General features: G+C 35.4%; 1 pseudogene; it reads left to right on the forward strand.

Moving 5' to 3' along the window:
- LOC113088427 (talin-2-like) overlaps positions 1 to 20593 on the forward strand; it is a 71513-nt pseudogene that overhangs the window by 20787 nt on the left and 30133 nt on the right.

Genomic DNA, 20593 nt, shown 5'->3' on the forward strand with positions numbered 1-20593 from the left:
TGAGCCATTACTTCTTCATAGGTCCACCATCCTCCAGCAGCAGTTTAATCGGGTGGGTCGAGTTGAGCACGGGTCGGTGGCGCTGCCTGGCATCATGCGCTCGGGGTCAATTGGGGGCCCCGACACATTCAACATGGGCACCATGCCCTCGTCTCAACAGCAGATCACCATGGGACAGATGCACAGAGGACACATGCCCCCTCTGGTGAGAATGTGCAACTGCAATGATGTTTATATCACGGTCGCATCATATGCAGAGCAGTTCTGCTTTCACGGTTCCATCTGTTGCCTAAATCTTCATTGTGATTTATTTGTGCCTAACATATTGTAAATTAGACTGTCACATTTGATAATTAGGATAATTGGTTGTTTGTTGCTTTCAGGTCTTCGATTGTGGCGACTAGGTGAATTATTAAAATTGATGGTTACGTAGCATGTATCAGGTCTTCTCTGCACTGCTATTTTAGTCTACAACGTTTAATATTTAAGTCACTATTATACTTTTTATTTTTACTGTAGTAAATTGTGCTTTAATTAATTTTTATTTAAGTTTCAGTTCGCTATTTTAGTTTATCTAGTTAAACGAAGTGAAAATTAGATTTTTTTTTTTTTTTGAAGTAAATAACTTTGTTAACCGATAACATAAGAAGCACTGTTTCCGGGTCCAAGCCTCAACTCACTTCACTTGAGAATACAGTATACTTTTCAAAAACAATAACATCATTTTTTGTTTTCAAAAGTTAGCATTTTCAGGTCCCCAAAACATTTTTGTTGTGTAAATTAAATGGATACTCCACCATTAAATGAACATTTTGTTATTAATCACCATGTCGTTCCAAACCCGTAAAAGCTTTGTTCGTCTTCCGAAAACTATTGAAGATATTTTGGATGAAAACTGGGAGGCTTGTGACAGTCCCATTGACTGCCAAGTAAATAACACTGTCAATGTCCAGAAAAGCATGAAAAACATTGTCAGAATAGTCCATCTGCCATCAGTGGTTCAACTGTAATGTTATGAAGCGACGAGTATACTTTTTGTATGCAAAGAAAACTAAAATAACAACTTTATTCTACAATTCGTAATCCTCAGTGTTTCTCCGCATCATTCATTTTAAAGAATATCCGCTAAAAACAAGCAGCGTACGCTCTTCTGTATCAGCCGTGCCACAAGGATACATTTTTGACATGTATTTATGGTTTTATTTGAACAAGAACAGCGTGTCCTTGTGGTACGGCTGACACAAAAGTTTGTATGTTGCGTTCAGCAGATATTCTCCAAAATGCCACTAAGGTGATGCGGAGAGACACAGTGGAGACAAATTGTTCAATAAAGTCATTATTTTTTAAGTCGTTGTGTTCCGAAGATGAATTAAGTGATTAATGACAACATTTTCATTTTGGGGTGAAGTAACCCTTTAATGGTCAAAGGTTTGCCCATGCTTATCTTCATTTACTAATTTATCTTCAAATGTTTGTGGCATTAAACCACTAGGTCTGTACAGCACGTTTTGACAGACAGAAAGCTCCTTGGTTTGAAAGTGACTGCTGTGTGAGCAATACATAACTACACCATTGACTGTTAACTTTTCTCCCTTAAAAATGTATTCATACACTGCAATGTGCTAAATAGATGCATATCTACCTTGTGTTTGCGTACATCCGTAGAATTTATTAAAAGCCTATTTTTTTTTTGCTTAAAATGACTCCTGTGCTGTCAGAGTCTGGCCCAGCAAGCACTGATGGGAACTATCAACACCAGTATGCAGGCTGTCCAGCAGGCACAATCTGACCTGGGAGAGGTAGACGATCTTCCACCACTAGGACAAGATATGGTAAGAAATTATACTAAGAAAAATACACTTTTTTAATGTAAAGTGTGCAACTAGTGCAAAAATAATGTTGTATTGCTGTTAATCTTGTTATTTCTTAGAAAAAAGACTATGCTTATATTCACTCTCCTTTCTTTTCTCCAAAAAGGCATCCAGAGTGTGGGTTCAAAACAAGGTGGATGAATCCAAACACGAGATTCACTCCCAAGTGGACGCCATCACGGCTGGAACCGCGTCAGTGGTCAACCTCACTGCCGGTATGTAACCGAATAAGAAATTACCCATAAACCTTCTGGACCTTTATTGACATTCAAAACAATACATGGTGTCATATTCTTTTCAGTACTTTTTACTTTTATGTAATACAGTTTAATAAAATTGTATTGAAGTAAATAAAATAAAAATTCCATTTGTGCATCTTTTCAAATTAAGCTACAAATATGAAAAATTCTGCAAAAACTGCCGTTATTATTTTAGTGTGTATTATGGAAGAATCACATTTTAAAATTATCCCTAGCAAGGCAAACAATGTGGTGGAAATGAAATTTATGTTGGAAATGATCATAACTTTCCTAAAAATGACTGCTGTGATGAGTATACACTGTTGGACATTATTTCAGGCCATAAATGAATACACATAATTTGTCCAATACCACTAGTGGATGAAAAGATGATGATTTAGAAGAAATTGACACATGCATTACCTACTTTTCTTGGTTTATACCAGCAACTGATGAAGGAAAAATGTTTCCTCTCACTGCTGAATAATAAGTCACTCTCCAATTGCACTAATAAATATTTCCATTAATGAATGTGAAGTTTGTTGTCCTGAAGCTGAACTGTTTTGCAGGATTAGTGTATTTCTTCCTACGTTCTGGAGAGCCTCCATGCAGACCAGACCAGGTTTTTTGCTGGATTTAATCTCCTCATGCCATCTGTTTGATAGTGCAGAGATTTGCCTGTTAACCAGCAGCCCGGCTCAAACTTTACTGCTTTTTTGCAGCCTGTGCTTTACATCTGTTCTCATGCCCTGAGGATCTTGTTAGGATATGATGTGAAGTGTGGATGTGTGCACTAGAGATGGAATGCATGTGTGTTTGGCTTCATATGGATCTCATTTTGAGTGAGATCACTAATAATGATCACATTATTAGCACGTTGTAGATCTGAGTGGTGCTTGTTAAAGCCATGAAAGAAAATTTGGCTCTACTTGCTATTGGGAACAATTCATCAGTTTATCGAATCATTGTTTATTTTTCCTACTTATCAAATTTGGTCTTAAAATACTGAAGTCAGTAATATAAATATATGATTTATTACATTTTTAAAACTATCATTTCAAAGCTGTAGTTTTGTAGTGTTAATTTAGTATTATTTACGTACTATTATATCTGTAATTAATATTTGAATTAATTTCATGATTATATTCTTAGTTTTAATTTTAATTGTAAGTTTTTTTCTTTTCTATATGCAGTACCTTTAATTTGTAGTTCTTAGTTTAAATAATTTTAGTATTTTAACGTATAAATAAATACGAGATAGTTATTCATTTTTGTAATAGATTTTCTTCTAATTAAAAAATAATAATAATTAGTTTTATTTCAATTACTTATAATGATTTTTAGTAGTTTTAGTTTCATTTAACAATTAGAGCCCCTGTCAAGTTACGCAGAACTTGTGAAATTATGATTCAGTTGAATTAAGTTAATTTTATATTCTCAGTTTTTATTGTAATTGTTAAATTAAAATGTAAAGTTTAGTAATTTTATGTGATATTTTTCAATATATATATATTTTTTACTTTTGTTTTTAGTTTAAGCAATTTCAATACTTAAATTTGTTTATTTCAGTTATTTCTAATTTTTATTTTAGATAATTTTTGTTCTTCTAATAGTAACATTTTATCTTGTTTCAGTTTAATTTAAATTGCTGAAAATAATTTTTAATAGTTTTTCAGTTAACAGTGACAGTACTTGTCAAGTTATGCAGAAATTGTGGAATTCTGATTTAATTATGGTTTAATTGTATGTATTTGAGACACAAAATAATAGATATCTTTAATTTTATTAATACATTACTTTTTAATAATATTTTTAATTATCCTTAACAAGACAAATGAGCCTTTTTAATTCAGAAATATAAAAAAAAAATTCATTTCCGCCACCACCATTTCCAGAATATGTGAATAATTACTGACAGTGTGTTTCTGGTTTTGAGTGAACTCGAATCTCTCACTCTTTGTCCATGTCTCTTTCCAATCCTTCCAGGTGACCCTACGGACACGGATTACACCGCCGTGGGCTGCGCAATCACCACCATCTCCTCCAACCTGACCGAGATGTCCAAAGGGGTGAAGCTCCTGGCGGCTCTGATGGAGGACGAGGTGGGCAGCGGGCAGAATCTAATGGGGGCGGCCCGGACCCTCACAGGGGCTGTTTCTGACCTGCTCAGAGCCGTGGAACCAGCTTCTGGAGAGGTGATGAATGCAAGCATGCAAACCCTCGACCCCTTCACATCTAATCCACCAATAACGCACTGCTGTTTACAGGCGGATTTGATAATGAACCCGTTAAGCTGTGTTTTTCCATCCTGGTTTTCGGAGCGCAGTCACAATCTGTTTACTTGTTTGGCTTGTGCTCGACAGGGTAATTGTAGTGGGGTGCAGAGCGGATAGACAGGATGTGATTAGCTGTGCGTTTGAGTTTTGAGACGTTGCGGTGGCATTACGAGGGTCATTTCTTATGTGCCAATATCACCCCACAGCCCAGACAGACGGTGTTGACGGCGGCGGGCAGCATCGGTCAGGCCAGCGGAGATCTTTTGAAACAAATGGGAGAAGGAGAAACTGACGAGAGGTTCCAGGTGCGTCTTTGTTTCTGGAATAAATGCACAAAGATAATAAATAAATAAATATTTTTTTTTACAGAATTTCAAACTTTGATTCAAAGCAAAAATGTATATGAAAATTGGAAAAAAGGATATACTTCATCCTAATGTTGTTCCGAACCTATATGACTTGCTTTCTTCACAAAAAGAGATGTTTTGAGGAATGTTCATGCTGCCGTTTTCCGTACATTGAAAGTAGTGTTGAACGGGCTGTCCCCGCCATCATTGAAAATCGTTTTTGAAAGTCTCTCATGCTCACCAAGGGTGCATTAATACAAAAAGACATTTACGTATACTGTAAAAAGTTGCTTATTAGCATGCATATTACAAGAATATTAGCCATGTATTAGGGCTAATTAAGAACATATTAACCTGATAAATGTCACCCCGTCCCGTATACGGGACGCCTACATTCACTATACTATATTACAATCAAATTTAATCTAATCTTGACAAACTATATATCGTTGGAAAGGTCTAAGACTCCCAAATATATATTATACCAATATTTTTTGTTAAAAATTATGTAGGAAAAGTAATAGATGAATTTATGACAAGAGTGCACACTCAGAAATCTACATTACAAAAGGAGTTTTGACCTTTGTTTAAAAATAAGACTTCCTCGTTGCCTTTTTCTCTATCACATTTTAGAAATCATCAGAAGTTATACATCACTTGAAAACATAAAATCTCAAAATTCATCCTTCAAAACCCATTTTTAAAACCAAACATTGCATTACCATGTAAATGGCACATCAAAATCATGTTACAAAATGTTTTCAGTCATGAAATATAAAAATTTAGGTTTGTATCATGCACATTCAAGTCTATCTTCAAAAATGTGAGTGACAGTTATCAGGTTAATGCCTTATTTTACTTCACCTTATTCTACATCCCTAATCTTACCCAATACCTACACCTAACAACTACCTTACTAACTATTAATAAGCAGCAAATTAAGAATTTATTGAGAGAAATGTCGTAGTTAATAGTTAACAAGTGTAACCTATTCTAAAGTGTTACCCAATGTGGTCACACTTTATTTTAGGGTCCAATTCTCACTATTAACTAACCATTAACTATGACTTTTGCCTCAATTAACTCCTTATTTTCTGCTTATTAATAGTTTATAAGGTAGTTGTTGAGTTTAGGGTATTGGCTAGGATTATAGATGTCATGCATTATATGTACTTTATATGCACTAATAAACAGCCAATATGTTAATAATAGACATGCTGATAAGCAACTACTTATTAGTGTGAATTGGACCCTATACTAAAGTATTACCTAAAATGTCTTTAAGGAGTTTGGTTATTTTAGAATGTGTGTAACTGACATCTAAAGATATTTATCAGATGTTTGTACACAGCAGATGTTTTCCAGGTATCTGGAAATATATATCTGTCTTGAATGGATAAAATGGGTAAAAATGAATGGGATTTTTCTGCAAAAAATGGGATCTGCAACTTCTGTTATGCTCTCTTGTCTGCTTGCATTCACTGATTGGTTCATGTCAAATCCCTCAGCCAATCACATGCTTCTCATCTCATTATTTCTTGGCAAAGCAGTTTTCTCTTGTTGTAAACACTTTAGCGCCCATTTTCTACACGTAAAATTTGATTTAGTGTGGTTCAGCTGATGCTGTCACAGTCAGTTAGCCTCTGAAAGCCTTTTATTGCCCTCTGTTTTATTCTGTTAAACTCTATCCTTGTTGTTTGATTCATTAGTCTTGGCCAGGTTGCCTCACAGTGTGTTGCTCTGATGACGAATATGTTTCAGGACATTATGATGAACCTGGCTAAAGCCGTAGCTAATGCTGCTGCCATGCTGGTGCTGAAAGCCAAGAACGTGGCACAGGTGGCCGAGGACACGGCGCTGCAGAACCGAGTCATTACCGCCGCCACGCAGTGCGCGCTCTCCACCTCACAGCTGGTGGCCTGTACAAAGGTACTTATCAGAGTTTATTGGGGAGTGAATGCTGCTGGTAATTTGTAAATATTACTGATGACCTTTAAACTAGAACACACTTAATACACTAGAACCACTGATCTATAATATAGAACTGGATTGCTCATGACGTCATGAAAGTGAAGCCGCCGCGCCGCCATATTGGTAATCTCTAGTGTGCGAAAACATTCTATTGAATTAATAGGAATTTGTATGATTTTAATGAGAAAACATCACCTAACAAGTCAGCGTTTATAAATATGAAGTATCTCTGCACATTATTACAATGCAAACACCCTAGGCATGTAAACGGTAAATTTTTAAATGTCGGGAATTTCCCCTATTAAAAAAAATATTAAAAAGCTACGTTCATTACAGTAGTGAGCATCATGAGCACGATAAACATCAGACGGACACGACCTCAACCTATATAACAAACGACAAAGTGTTCGTTCTGAAATCTGAATTTATTTAGAGAAATAACTGACTATATACAGTATGGATTTAAAGACATAAAGCTTTATTTCCCAGATAGTAAGTTAAGCTTTTAATTTCATTATAGAGCAATATTAACAACATAATTGTATTATTCATTGTAATGTATTAAAATCCATTTCTGATACTAATACGTTCATGTTTAATAATTCCTGAATAATTATCTCCATAAAGAAATAAGGTATATTTTGTGTTGGATCGTTGTCTAACTCATCAGTGCGCAGCAGACACACCCACCTAAACGATTTAAATATATCGCTTATCCTGCCCCAAAACACCCTAAACACTGCAGATAACATCTGAAGTAAACATTAATTTATTACACGTAACGTAACATAAAATCGAGTCCCGTTTGACTGATTTGCTTCAAATAGAGTTATTTTAGAAAAGCGGCTTGAATGTAACTCAATGATGCTCTCTGCTGGTAGGGATTATTAAGATGGCGGATCGAACACTTCCGGTGGCTTCACTGTCTGTTGGCAGTTTAGAACGCAATGAGCGATCCAGTCATATATATATATATATATATATATATATATAGAGAGAGAGAGAGAGAGAGATCAGTGACTAAAACACATCTGTCTGGAGAGAAAATCATCTATTTGTTGAAGTTAGTTGGCTAGTGTTTGGGGTCTGTACTTTTTTTTTATGTTTTTCAAAAACGTCTCGTGTTGAATTTATTTGATTACAAATGACCGTAAAAGCTGAAATCTTGTGAAATATTTATGCAACTTAAAATAAATATGTTTTCTGTTTTAATATATTTAAAAATATTATTTATTCCGGTGATCAAAGCTGAATTTTCAGCATTATTACCCCTTTCTTCAGTGTAACATGATGCAGCTTTGTATTTTTTTGTGATGCAACTGATGCAATTCTTTTTATGACTATATATATATATATATATATATAATGAATATAAAGTTCAAAAGGCAGCATTTATATGAAATAAGAAAATGCCACATTTTAAATAGCTTTAATGTTAAATGGCTTTAATTTTGGTCAATTAAATGCATCTTTACTGAAGAAAAGTAATAATTTCTTTAATAAAAAAAAACTTACTCATCCCGAACCTGAATGGTAGTGTATGGTATGACATAATTTGATCATAATATATATATATATATATATATATATATATATATATATATATACAATTTTTTGCTTAAAGTAATAAAATGAGCAAAATATTGACTCAAAGTGCACATAAAAAAAACTTAATGAAATGAAAATTAAATTCAAAATATAATATTTACAAACAAACACTACAAACATTAAGATGCATAAAATATATTTGTGTTTATTGGATCCAATCTGAAAAATGCTAAAGATATAATCTTTACTGACGCGGTTAGCACTCACACTCACTGATCTATATATAACTGAACTTAGCTCTTGCCCACCTCTTCCAACCGAGTCAGGGACTCCTAAATGGAGCGATCACACTATATACACACACACACACACACACACACACACATATTTATATATAATCATCGGAAATGTCCTATTCCAACTTATAAAGGCATGATTATGAGCTTGCTGCAGTGATACACCAGTTGGTCACTATTTAATTTTACTTTATTTTTAATAATGTGTCATGTTGTTTTCTGGCACTTATTTCAGTTTGGAGTTCATATTTTCATTTTCAGCTCTAAAAACACACACTTCCTTACACTTGATGCCCAAAATAATCTGTCGCTATTCTGAACACAATGTCTTCTGTCTGTTTCGGTGAATGTGCGATTGTTGTAGGTGGTGAGCCCCACCATCTCCTCCCCGGTGTGTCAGGAGCAGCTGGTGGAGGCGGGCCGTCTGGTGGAGCGATCGGTGGAGGGCTGTGTGAAGGCGTGTCACGCCGCCTCAGAGGAGGGCGAGCTGCTCCGACAGGTGAACATGGCGGCTGGCGCGGTCAGCCAGGCCCTCAGCGACCTGCTGCAGCACGTGCGCCACTACGCTAGCTGCGGCGAGCCAATCGGACGCTACGACCAGGCCACTGACACCATCATGACCGTGACGGAGAGCATTTTCACCTCAATGGGGGACGCTGGTGAGTCTGTCCAGAACCAATAGCTTCCTAAAATTTGCCATAATTATCGCAATGGGTTTGCTAAGGTGTTTTGTGGGGTTAAAAGTGCTCACCTTCAAGTGTGACTGATCCCTAGATGCGACCTAATGTCATTTCAGAGTTTTACTTTGCCTGCGTTCTCCACCAAAAACCATATGGTTGAACAATAAGTAATAGCACACCTCTTTTCAACAAGCTGCCGAATTTGAGCTATCATGCACATTGCTGGAGGAATTATGCGCCAATGTTTATTACTTGGGGTTAAGGGATTATTCAAATCCCCTAACCACACAAATGAGCAATAAAACAAGTGATTTTTGCCTTGAAAAGCGCCACTAAATGCAATAGATGGGCCTCTACCACAGGAAGTAAAACAATTCCAGGCTACAGAGAATTTATTTAATAAATGGAAATCAAAGTCAAATAAGCATACAGTAATACGCAAGAGAGCTTTAATATCTTTCAGGCACATCGTCCAAACAAAGCATATCTGTGCTGTGACATGATAGGATTAGCTTTTCCATATTCAGAATTGCACAATTTTTATGGTGTTCCTGGCCTCATTTTGAAGCTCTCAGTTGTGCGCTAGCATCTCACCCGCTTACAGCCCTAATTCAGGTGAAGCGTAAGCAACATTTATTCTCCAATAGTATGAGCAGACAAATATTTAGCTTGCTAGCTTTGCTCAACCTTTGTATCTTGTACCTGTTGTTTTCCTGGGAGAATTTGACCCCAGTTTATTTTGACTCCGTGAGGTCCTTAAAAGTGATTTTGTCTGTGGTCTGAGCTGTGTTTTTGGGCTGTTTTCAAAACTGAAGATGTTTGTTATGCTATGGCCGTAAGTCTAAAGAATCCTCAAAAGATTCTGTGCCCGAGAGGTTTTCTAAAACATGTAATATAAAACCACTACAGAGCATCTAATCTGCTCTCAATCACGCACGCCCTGTCTTTGAACTTTTTAAAGGAAAACACATGGCAAAAGCTGCCGGTGGGGTTGACTGCAACTGTTCAAGTTAAACATGGAACACGATAAACAACCTGAGCCAACAAATCATCATCATCAAAGATTTGTTTATCTAGAAAGTTCACAATAAATCAATATTTGACTCCGTTTGCTTTAATAAATGTTATGGTTTGTATTGTGCATGATTCATCAGTAGTAATTTGCTGATATTTTCTTTTTTTGCTGACATCACTCAAGCCAAGTGACCTTAACATTACTTTATATTTGCAATTGGATATATTTTGCATTTTGAATAACTTAATAATTTATATTACAATAAATAATAAATCTATTTTTTATAATTTAAATAAAAAAAAATTATTATTCCTGTTTTACAGATTAATCACTCAAAATGCACTCAAAAATAAATTCATTAAAATAATTTCAGAAAATATAATATCATGTTTTAGATCCAATTTGAACATTAAGAGGGATTAAATCCTTCGTATTTTTCAGACAGGATATGGATAGATGGATGGATGAAATTATAGAATTATATCTAAATATATTTTTTTAATTCTAACATGAAAAGTATGATATCTTTATATTATTGCAAATACAATATTTTTTAATGTTTAGCTAACATTTGTCATTTAAACATTTACATTTACATTTATTCATTTAGCAGACGCTTTTATCCAAAGCGACTTACAGATGAAGACAGTGGAAGCAATCAAAAACAACAAAAAGAGCAATGATATATAAGTGCTATAACAAGTCTCAGTTAGGTTAACACAGTACACGTAGCATGGGATTTTAACTAATATAATAAATAAAAAGAAAACAGATAGAATAAAAATAATAATAATAAAATAATAATTTTAAACAAAATAATTATCCAAACATATTAAGTAATCTATTCATAAATGTTTTTTTTAACCCACCAAATACCATTTTTTGGTAAACCACAAATCAAAGAAGTTCAGAAATGTGCATTTCAGCAACCAATAGCTAAACAGCTTTTTAAGCATTTTTTTAGGCTACTGTTTGTAGTTAATTAACCGATTTAATGCAAATAATGGCAAATGCGCTGCATTTATAAAAGAAGTGTTTCTGTTAAAATACATTGAGATGTTCTCAAAGATGAACCTGACCTCCAGTCTCCACATCCCAGTCAAAAAGCATCCTCAAACATGGAGTTATTTCAGAAGTGAGGTTGTCGCCTACATTCAGCTGCGAACTTGTATTCAGCTCTGACTTCATTCTGTTACGAAAAGCCTACTTTTCATTTTGAAGTGAATCAAATCAAGCCCAGCCTTTTTTCTCTCTCTCATTTAACTCTGAAATGGAGAAAATAAAATGGCTGAATGCTGCTTGATTTAACAAGCTTACTATTTTCACACTGAATCCGTCCTATGTTTCGAGAGGTGAAACACCCCTTAAGCACACCTCTCTCCCTTGATAATCTTGTCAAAGCTTGTATTTCTGGATCTATGTAGGTGTTCGGGAAATACAGAGTCCATTTATGGAAAACGAGTAGGCACGCTTTTGAAAGGGCCCTTGATCAATGATGTACTTCAGGTCATACGGGTGCACAACCATTTGAGCGCTTTGGTTCCTGAAGCGATATGCAGAGAGAATGCAGAAAGATTGATTTTCAAAGAGAGCAGCTTCAGCGGAGCCAGATTCACACACATCAAAGAAACGTGAAATGGCTGTTGGTTTTTTTTCTCCTCCAGTCTGGAGTCAAGGACAGTGAGTGAATGTGCTGTGGATGGAGCCAAGAATATGCCAGTAGATGTTTCTGAAGAAATATAAAATCTGGCCACACAGCATGCTGATATTGTGGCATTTAAATGGCATTTATTTTCACATTTACAGGTGAAATGGTACGACAGGCGCGGGTTCTGGCCCAGGCCACCTCGGACTTGGTGAATGCGATGCGCTCCGATGCCGAGGCTGAAATCGATGTAGATAATTCCAAGAAACTGCTCGCGGCTGCCAAGCTGTTGGCCGATGCCACTGCCAGAATGGTGGAAGCTGCGAAGGTATGAAAACTAGAGCAAGATACAAACTCTGCATTTATAGTATAAAAAACACCATGATTATTATTTGTTTTGACAGGTACCATGACAATTTCCACCAAATAATATATATAATTTTATTTATATTTTATTTTTTAAATTTTGTGTGTGTGTGTGTACAGAAAATGTGGATAAATAAATTAAATAATAACAATGTATATAAATATAAATTAAATTTCTTGCTTTTTTTAACCGTCTCTGAAGTTTAGCGCCCCTAGTGCTACTGATGTGGCTGCCAGTTACCTATTGCTTGATGAATACCTATGGCTTCGACAATATTTATGATATTGATCATTTTTCACACCTAATAGTATATATGAATTACTCATTACTTTTATTTGAAATTAGTTGTATAACTCCAGGGCCAGTTCTACGAAGTGGGAGAGGGAACAAACGTAAAGCAAGAGCACCTCAGTGCTAAGAGGACCAGTTACTGCTTACACACTGCAAGGTTACGAGAGTGACATCCGCAGTGTCGACATTTATATGCGGATGTCACTATCATTGCAATAACCATAACAATGGACAGGGCTAAAATATGACCAAATAGATATATATTAAAGGCTAGAGCACCCTCACTGATTTCAGAAGCACCTTCAGTGAACTGATTCTAGAACCAAGCCTGTCTGTATCTGAAGTAGCAGGAGAAATTATTATTTAATATGTATATACATAAAAAATATTATATTTGGTATATATTTCCCCCTATATATTGAAGTCTCATGTAACGCTGTATTGTGGACTACGTACTTTGAGCAACCATAAATGGTCTTCTCCAATAGATAGCACACAAAATTATCACAAAGTTATGCTTCAATATATAATTAAATGATGCTAAAGCTCCCAGGATTAAAATCATATTTGCATTAGGTCTCTGCGTTGTTCCAGAGATGGCTTTAGTTCTCAGCTGCATGCAGGAGAAGCATTACTTCTAATTTGGCCAAAGAAAACTATTAAATTGACTTGTTTCTCAATTAATTTGTGCATTTTTCAGATGTTTATTAAATGATCTTACTTTTTCAGGCAGCATTCTGTGTACGGTCCAAATTTCAACTTTGGTTTTCAGCATAGTAGTTTCATTTTGTTTGTTTATGTGTTTTCTTTTTTGTATGTCTTGGGGTTTTGTTTTGTTTGTTGTTTTGGGTTTTTTGTTTTGTGTTGTTTTTTTTGTTGTTGTTGTTTTTTTTTGTTTGGGTTTTTCAGTTTTGTTTTAAAGTTTTTGTTTTATGTTCTGTTTTATTTTGGGGGGTTTTGTTTTGGGTTCATGTATGTATGTGCAGCATGGTAATACCATGTTTTCTGAACATTTATCATGGCTGCTCCATGCTTTGGGACATTTACCATTGCACGATCATGTTACTCTTTGGAATGCCTTGTCATATCATGGTAATAACATGATATTTAATCATTCAGTACTATACCAAATGTTTAACATGATACCATCTATGGTACTGCCACATATCTTTTTGTAAGTGTTAAAAGAATGCTTTTGTTTTTGTTTAGTTTTGATTTATATCCAAAATCAGAAGGACCTAGAATCAGCAGCCTCGCTATAATGTGCTTCTCCTCATCACTGCTTCATCTTTTATACCTAAAAGAGCCTTGGGCCATCATTTAGATTCGACTCGTGATAAGGTGGACCACAGATTCAATTTTCAATCTCCATCAGCAACATAGAGATGTATAAATGGTCAGGATAGGATTCTTATGCAGCCATATGAAGTGCAGGCACATGGTTTGTTAGGCACATTTAATACAGGATACATTAATCACAACATCACTGCCATTATCAAACGTAAAGAGGAGGAATGAGCCACAGACGGTTTCCTTGGTAACAGAGATGGAGAAGACGGCCCCTAATTCCTCTTTGCATTGAATGTTTTGTAATGCGCTGTAAATGTGCGGATGGAGTAGTTCTGCTGTCGTTGACAAATTTCCCATCACAGGGCTGACCGAGTCTGGGATTTATCTGTGACAACTTTGTCCTCTGAGAATTGCCTTTCACTTTCTGTTTAACCATTAAACAAGGAGATAAAGTGGAACAAAGAGAAACACCAAGGCTTCAAAATGGCACATTAGCTACTAGTTTTTAAAGTAATATGCAGTTTGTATTCTGTCAGTGTTTATATATGACTATATTCAAAATATAACACTGCCTCTGTTTAAAAGTTTTGTTCTTGATTATTATATGATTGAACACTCATAGATGAGATACTTTTAAATTTAGATTAATTAACTGTATTTGTGATTTGATACCTGGATACCACTTGCTAACTACTGTAAACATGCAATGTAGGGAGGTTATTCAATATATAACAATATAGCATTTTATTAAATTTTTTGGGGGGGGGGTCAGTTGAAAGTCTATTTCCAATTCATAGTGACATGTTCTAATGTTTTATTTAATTATTGTGACTGTATTTCATAGTTGTGCCCTTACAGCTCCCAAATGTTCCTTTATTTCCATAATTGTGATTGTATCTGTATATCTCACAATTGTGGTTTTATTTCCCATAATTGTGACTTTATATCTCGTAATTATAGTTATATTTACAATAATTGTGACTATATCTCACAATTGTGGTTTTATTTCCATAACCATAATTATATCTCATAATTGTTACTTTATATCTCGCAATTGTGATTTTTATTTCCCATAATTGTGGTTTTATTTCCCATAATCATAACTATCTCAAAACTATTACTGTATATCTCACAATTGTGGTTTTATTTCCCATAACCATAACTATGTCATAATTGTGACTTTATATCTCACAATTATGTTTTTATTTTCCGTAATCGTGACTGTATCTCATAATTGTGACTATATCTCACAATTGTGGTTTTATTTCCCATAATCGTGACTATATCTCATAATCGTGACTATATCCTGAATTTATTTGCTATAATTGTGACTTTATCTCATCATTGTGACTTTAAAGCGTCAGCTAAATGAATAAATGAAATTATATCTCATAATTGTGTTTTTATTTCCCGTAAACGTGACTGTATCTCATAATCGTGACTATTAATCTTAATTGTGTGTGTGGGGGGGGGGGTCAATAATTGTGACCTATATCTCACATCTGTGGTTTTATTTCCCATAATCGTGACTATATCTCATAATTGTGACTTCATATCATTTGTTTAATAACTGCGACTCACAATAATTATTGTGGTTTTATTTCCCATAATTGTGACTTTATATTTTGTAGTTGTAGTTTTATTTTTAATAACTGTGACTATATCTGATAACTGTGACATTAACATTGACAATAGTGACTATATCTTGTAATAGAGACACATTGTGTATATTACACATAATTGCAACTTTATTTTCAACAAATTCAACAATTTATTTCACTTTAGACTGCTATTAAAACCAGTTCACAAAAGTAGGTGCGGTACATAAAACTAATCTAGTACCTGTGTTGTTTTTGTGCAGGGTGCTGCTGCATACCCAGAAAATGAAGACCAGCAGCAGAGGCTGCGAGAGGCAGCTGAAGGGTTACGGGTCGCCACCAACGCAGCCGCTCAGAATGCCATCAAAAAGAAACTCATCCACCGGCTGGAGGTGAGGACATGTATTATGCCACCTCCTGTTCAGTGTCCACTCTGTGTTTAATCCTGCCTCGAATCACACAGTTTTAACATACTCAATTATATTTGTGTGGGGGACGCTAATAAAATGTAAAAATGGATTACTGTACAAGCCCATTTTTAAGCTCAACTTCATCCATCCCCAGTTTTGTGTGTGTTTAAGTCAAAATTCATATTAGCAAGGAAGAAATGGCTTTTCATCAGTCTGTATGTGGTAGCAGTCTTTCCATAGAGGGTATTTTTCCATCGGCCGACAGTTTCAGTCAGTGGGATCCAGCGTTCTGGTTCTGTTTGGTCTCTTCACATCAACAAAAATGGCTTTGTTCTCGAGGTTATTTTTTTCTGTCTCTTCCATCTATCATCCTTCCTCACACATGGAATATTCTTTCATAAACCAAAGAATCTTTTTCTTGTTGCTCGCCTTTTTTGTTCTTACTTCTAAAGAGTTGCATGCTGCCACTGGATTTTGCTAAATCCTTTTATGACGGACATCGCCAGAAACATCCCAAATGCTCAATACAATCCTTACTGAACCTGTAATGAAATTCACTCTGAACAGTCGGGTCTTTGTCTGGTTAACACTACATCTAACCCGTTACAGTGATGCCAGATGTTTAGCGCATGTTATGCTCTAAAATGCACGTTCACTCATCACCGCTGCTGTGTGAATATGATGAATCACAACACCACAGAGACCCAAGGAAAAACTGGGATTAAAGTCCAGAACCTGATTTGAAATAACCGAATAAATCAATCGGGGCTAAACGCGATTGAGTCTCACTAATTTGTGCACACTTATTCTTAAGCAGACCTTAATGTCGATCGTGAATCAAATCGATCCATCATGGCAAACAGCGAATATATCAGTGCTGTTTAATGAATTTGATATGTTGTGTTTTCCTCAGTTACAGGTATATTTTTCATCTGTAAATGTTAGAAAGTCATGCAAACATCCATTTTGTTGTCAGGGGTGGACGAGGCGCGCGAGAGCGTCATAAAACCAGATAGAATGGCTGCATGGCTAGAAACTGTAAAAAAAAATATATATATATATATATAAAAAAAGTAGAGTAGAGGATCTTAGCTTAGCCTTACAGTTAGCCTGGTTTAGACCAGGTGAGTTTCCCAGCATGAGTTGCAACAGTGACTAAGCTTGATCTAGGTCTGTGTTAAATTAGTTTTATGAAACCAAATCATTTGAAAAGAAGTCAAACTAACTGAAGTAAGCTTGGCTTATTTGGTTAACTTGTTTTATGAAACCGACCTCGAGGCATTAAAAGTGATCAGATTTTCTCCATTGCGTCATATTGCATCAAATTGCATTGTGTTGAAATGATTCGAACTGAAATCGGATCAGACTGCATTATAACAGGGGTGAATCATATTGCATTGCATCGTTAGCTACTTCATACTTCATTCGTATCTTTAATGTATCGAATCATAGGCTATGCATTGAGATGCGTATCGTGTCATGAGATACACATCCCTAGTTTGTAATATAAAATTATTATTATTAATATTATTTTCTTAAATACTTTTTTTTATTTACATTTAAATTTTACAATAGTTTTATTTACTATTTTTATTTAGTAATAGTAGTGAAATAATAATAATATTAAATAACTACTACTGTTAGTATTATTCTTAATAATATTTAGACCTAATTTATTGTAATATATATATATATATAATTTATATATTTTCTAATCAACAGTGTAATATAGCAATAATATTTATATTTGTATATATATATAAATATATATATATATATATATATATATATATATATATATATATATAATTATATTTATTTACATAGTAATAGTAGTAGTAGCAATATATGTATTATTATTTTTGTTGTTGTTGTATTGTCAGATTTATATATATTCACAGCATTTTTGGTCAAATAGTGCTGTCCTACTTTTTTTAATCACAATTTGTTTTTATATAATAATTGCTATTTTTTTATTATGCAGCTCTACCCAATTTAATAGTCTGCCACCGTTTGCACATTTGCGGTGTTAGTAATTATTAAAACTGTAGTTTGTTATTGTTATTTGTCTGGAACAGAATGCAGCTAAGCAGGCCGCAGCCGCAGCTACCCAAACCATTGCCGCCGCCCAGAATGCAGCTGCATCCAATAAGAACACCATGTCACATCAGCAGCTCGTGTTCAGCTGCAAGGTATTGTGGGTAGTTCTTTTCTGGTTAGTTCAGGATTTTTTAATTTGAATGAAACTTTTCCGACTGTGGATTTGTGGATGCTTTTCAGGCAGTGGCCGACCATATCCCACAACTAGTTCAGGGAATGAGGGGCAGTCAGGCCTACCCGGAAGATCTTGGTTCCCAACTCGCCCTTATCATCGCCAGCCAGAGTTTCCTGCAGGTAAAATGCACATTCTGTGTTTGTTTAACAGGCTCTGATTTGACGTTTAAATGATCCTAACATTGTTTCTGTCTCCAAACAGCCGGCAAGCAAAATGGTGACTTCTGCTAAAGCAGCAGTTCCGACGGTAACCGACCAGGCAGCTGCGATGCAACTTGGTCAGTGTGCCAAGAACCTGGCCACCTGCCTGGCAGAGCTGCGCACAGCTGCACAGAAGGTGCCCACAGTTCACTGCCTCCTAGTAGATCCAAGACACCTTTAAATACTGAAGCATATTGTAATAATAACCTTGCCGCAATGCACTACATCAAGCATAGAGATTCATCCTTCCATTACTCATGTTTTAAAGGGGCAGTATGGACAGAAATGATAGGTTTCTCATAATCTAAGGTTAATAGTTTTCTCAAATTTTAACAGTTGAATTTCGATGGGAATCTGAGCAATTGGGAACTTTTCAAGAGCTCGACAGACAGTCAATAAAACTGTATTAAGCTGTGAAAGAGACGCTGTTCTCCAGGAAGCTTTCTGTGTGTGCAATCAGTGACGGAACAAAACACGGACAAATATATGCTAGGACAAACTTTGGGCTTCTGGTGTGTGCTTAAATGGACAAATACAAACAATAATATTTCAAAATGTCCGTCTTGGTGAGATTTCACCAACTAATGCAGTCAGTTATATCTTAAGTGAACATAAACAGTTGGGAAAGTAATTGGGATTGTTTGTATATTAGTTCTGTGCATTCAGTCTTAAAGTGACTGCAGCCTAATGAACCTGCTGCCGTCTGAGTCATTTAAAGTTAATCAAACAACGAATGAAACTGAGAGAATCATTCACTTCTCATCACTTAATAACTGTAGTAACTCAATTAAGAATCGCTTTATATTTAATTAATGCTATGTAGTGTTATATTTTTTTATTTGAAAAAAATAATAATAATAAAAATAGAATAAAATACAATGACAAATTAACGAGGATGAAAGCAAATAAACTTACATTCTTACCAGCTACTGGAAGGTAGTTATTTTTTTTCCTTTCAGAAAGACATTTAGCAGCTAAACAACTGATTTATTGTTAAAACAACAGTAGAATCCACTAAACGCACTGTACTTCGGTCCCTCTGAGCTTTGTGTTCAGTCCTGTCAAAAATAAAAAATGGCACTACCCTGTCTAAAGGTTTATGGACAATGGAGCTTTTTTCACGAAAGTTGGCTGAAAATGTTTGTTTGTTATCTTTGTGTATTGTTTTATAGGCTCATGAGGCGTGTGGTCCTCTGGAGATCGACTCGGCTCTCAACGCTGTTCAGACGCTCAAGAGTGAACTACAAGATGCTAAAATGGCCACACTGGAAGGACAGCTCAAACCGCTACCAGGACAATCGGTAGGTGAAATTTATCACATAAAATGAAATCTTCAGACTTGTTAGTGGTAGTACTTAACGTTACATCTTATGTCTGTAGTTGGAGAAGTGTGCTCAGGATCTGGGAAGTACGTCTAAAGCTGTGGGCTCCTCCATGGCCCAGTTATTGACCTGTGCTGCCCAGGGCAACGAACATTATACTGGTGAGCTGACTAATGTTGCTTTTCAGCGTATTAAACACAATATTTCCGGAGAATATATCAATCCTGAATATGAAACGTGCAGCATAGCAACAGGATTTACACGAGTAGGACACGTTCCTGGATTAATTTTGGGTCAAGTCCTTGATTGTTTGGTAGAACACAAACAGCAAATCTTGATCCATGAACGTGTCTTGTTTTTGTAAATAATGTTAAATCGAATGAAGTACTATTTGATTTTAAATAAACACTCCAAACATGCTTAATCTGAAGCAATTTACAATGCATTCAAGATATATATTGTTAAACTATATGTGTTTACCGGGAATCGAACCAAAGACCTTGGCATGCCCAAAAAAAAATCTCTACCAGTTGAGCTAAACAAAAAGTAGTTAATCATCCATGTTTTTAATCATTCAAGTTACTTTTGCGATTGTTTGCAAAAAAAAAAAAAAGAGAGACATTTGCAGAAATTTCTAAATTCTTCTCCTAAAAATGCATCTATGAGATGCTTGTAAACTGGCAGTTTTCCCAACAAAGCTGCTTCTTCCAAATTAAAGGCATGAAAACTGAGAGGAGAGCGATGCAGTAACTTACCTGCACCACCCATCATTTTTTTACTCCGTCTGGCTGGATTGCTGCTCTCAGGAGAGCTTCTGAAGACAGATTTTAATGGCATGCTCGAACAAGCTTCTGCAGCTTCTCAAGCCAAGGGTATAACTAACCCCCGTCCCTCATTAATCTTATTTTCACTAGATTTAACATACCATCAGCAATTGGGCTCTACTTGGCTG

The sequence above is a fragment of the Carassius auratus genome, unplaced genomic scaffold, assembly GCF_003368295.1.
Source record: "Carassius auratus strain Wakin unplaced genomic scaffold, ASM336829v1 scaf_tig00046321, whole genome shotgun sequence".
In the NCBI taxonomy this organism is placed as follows: domain Eukaryota; kingdom Metazoa; phylum Chordata; class Actinopteri; order Cypriniformes; family Cyprinidae; genus Carassius; species Carassius auratus.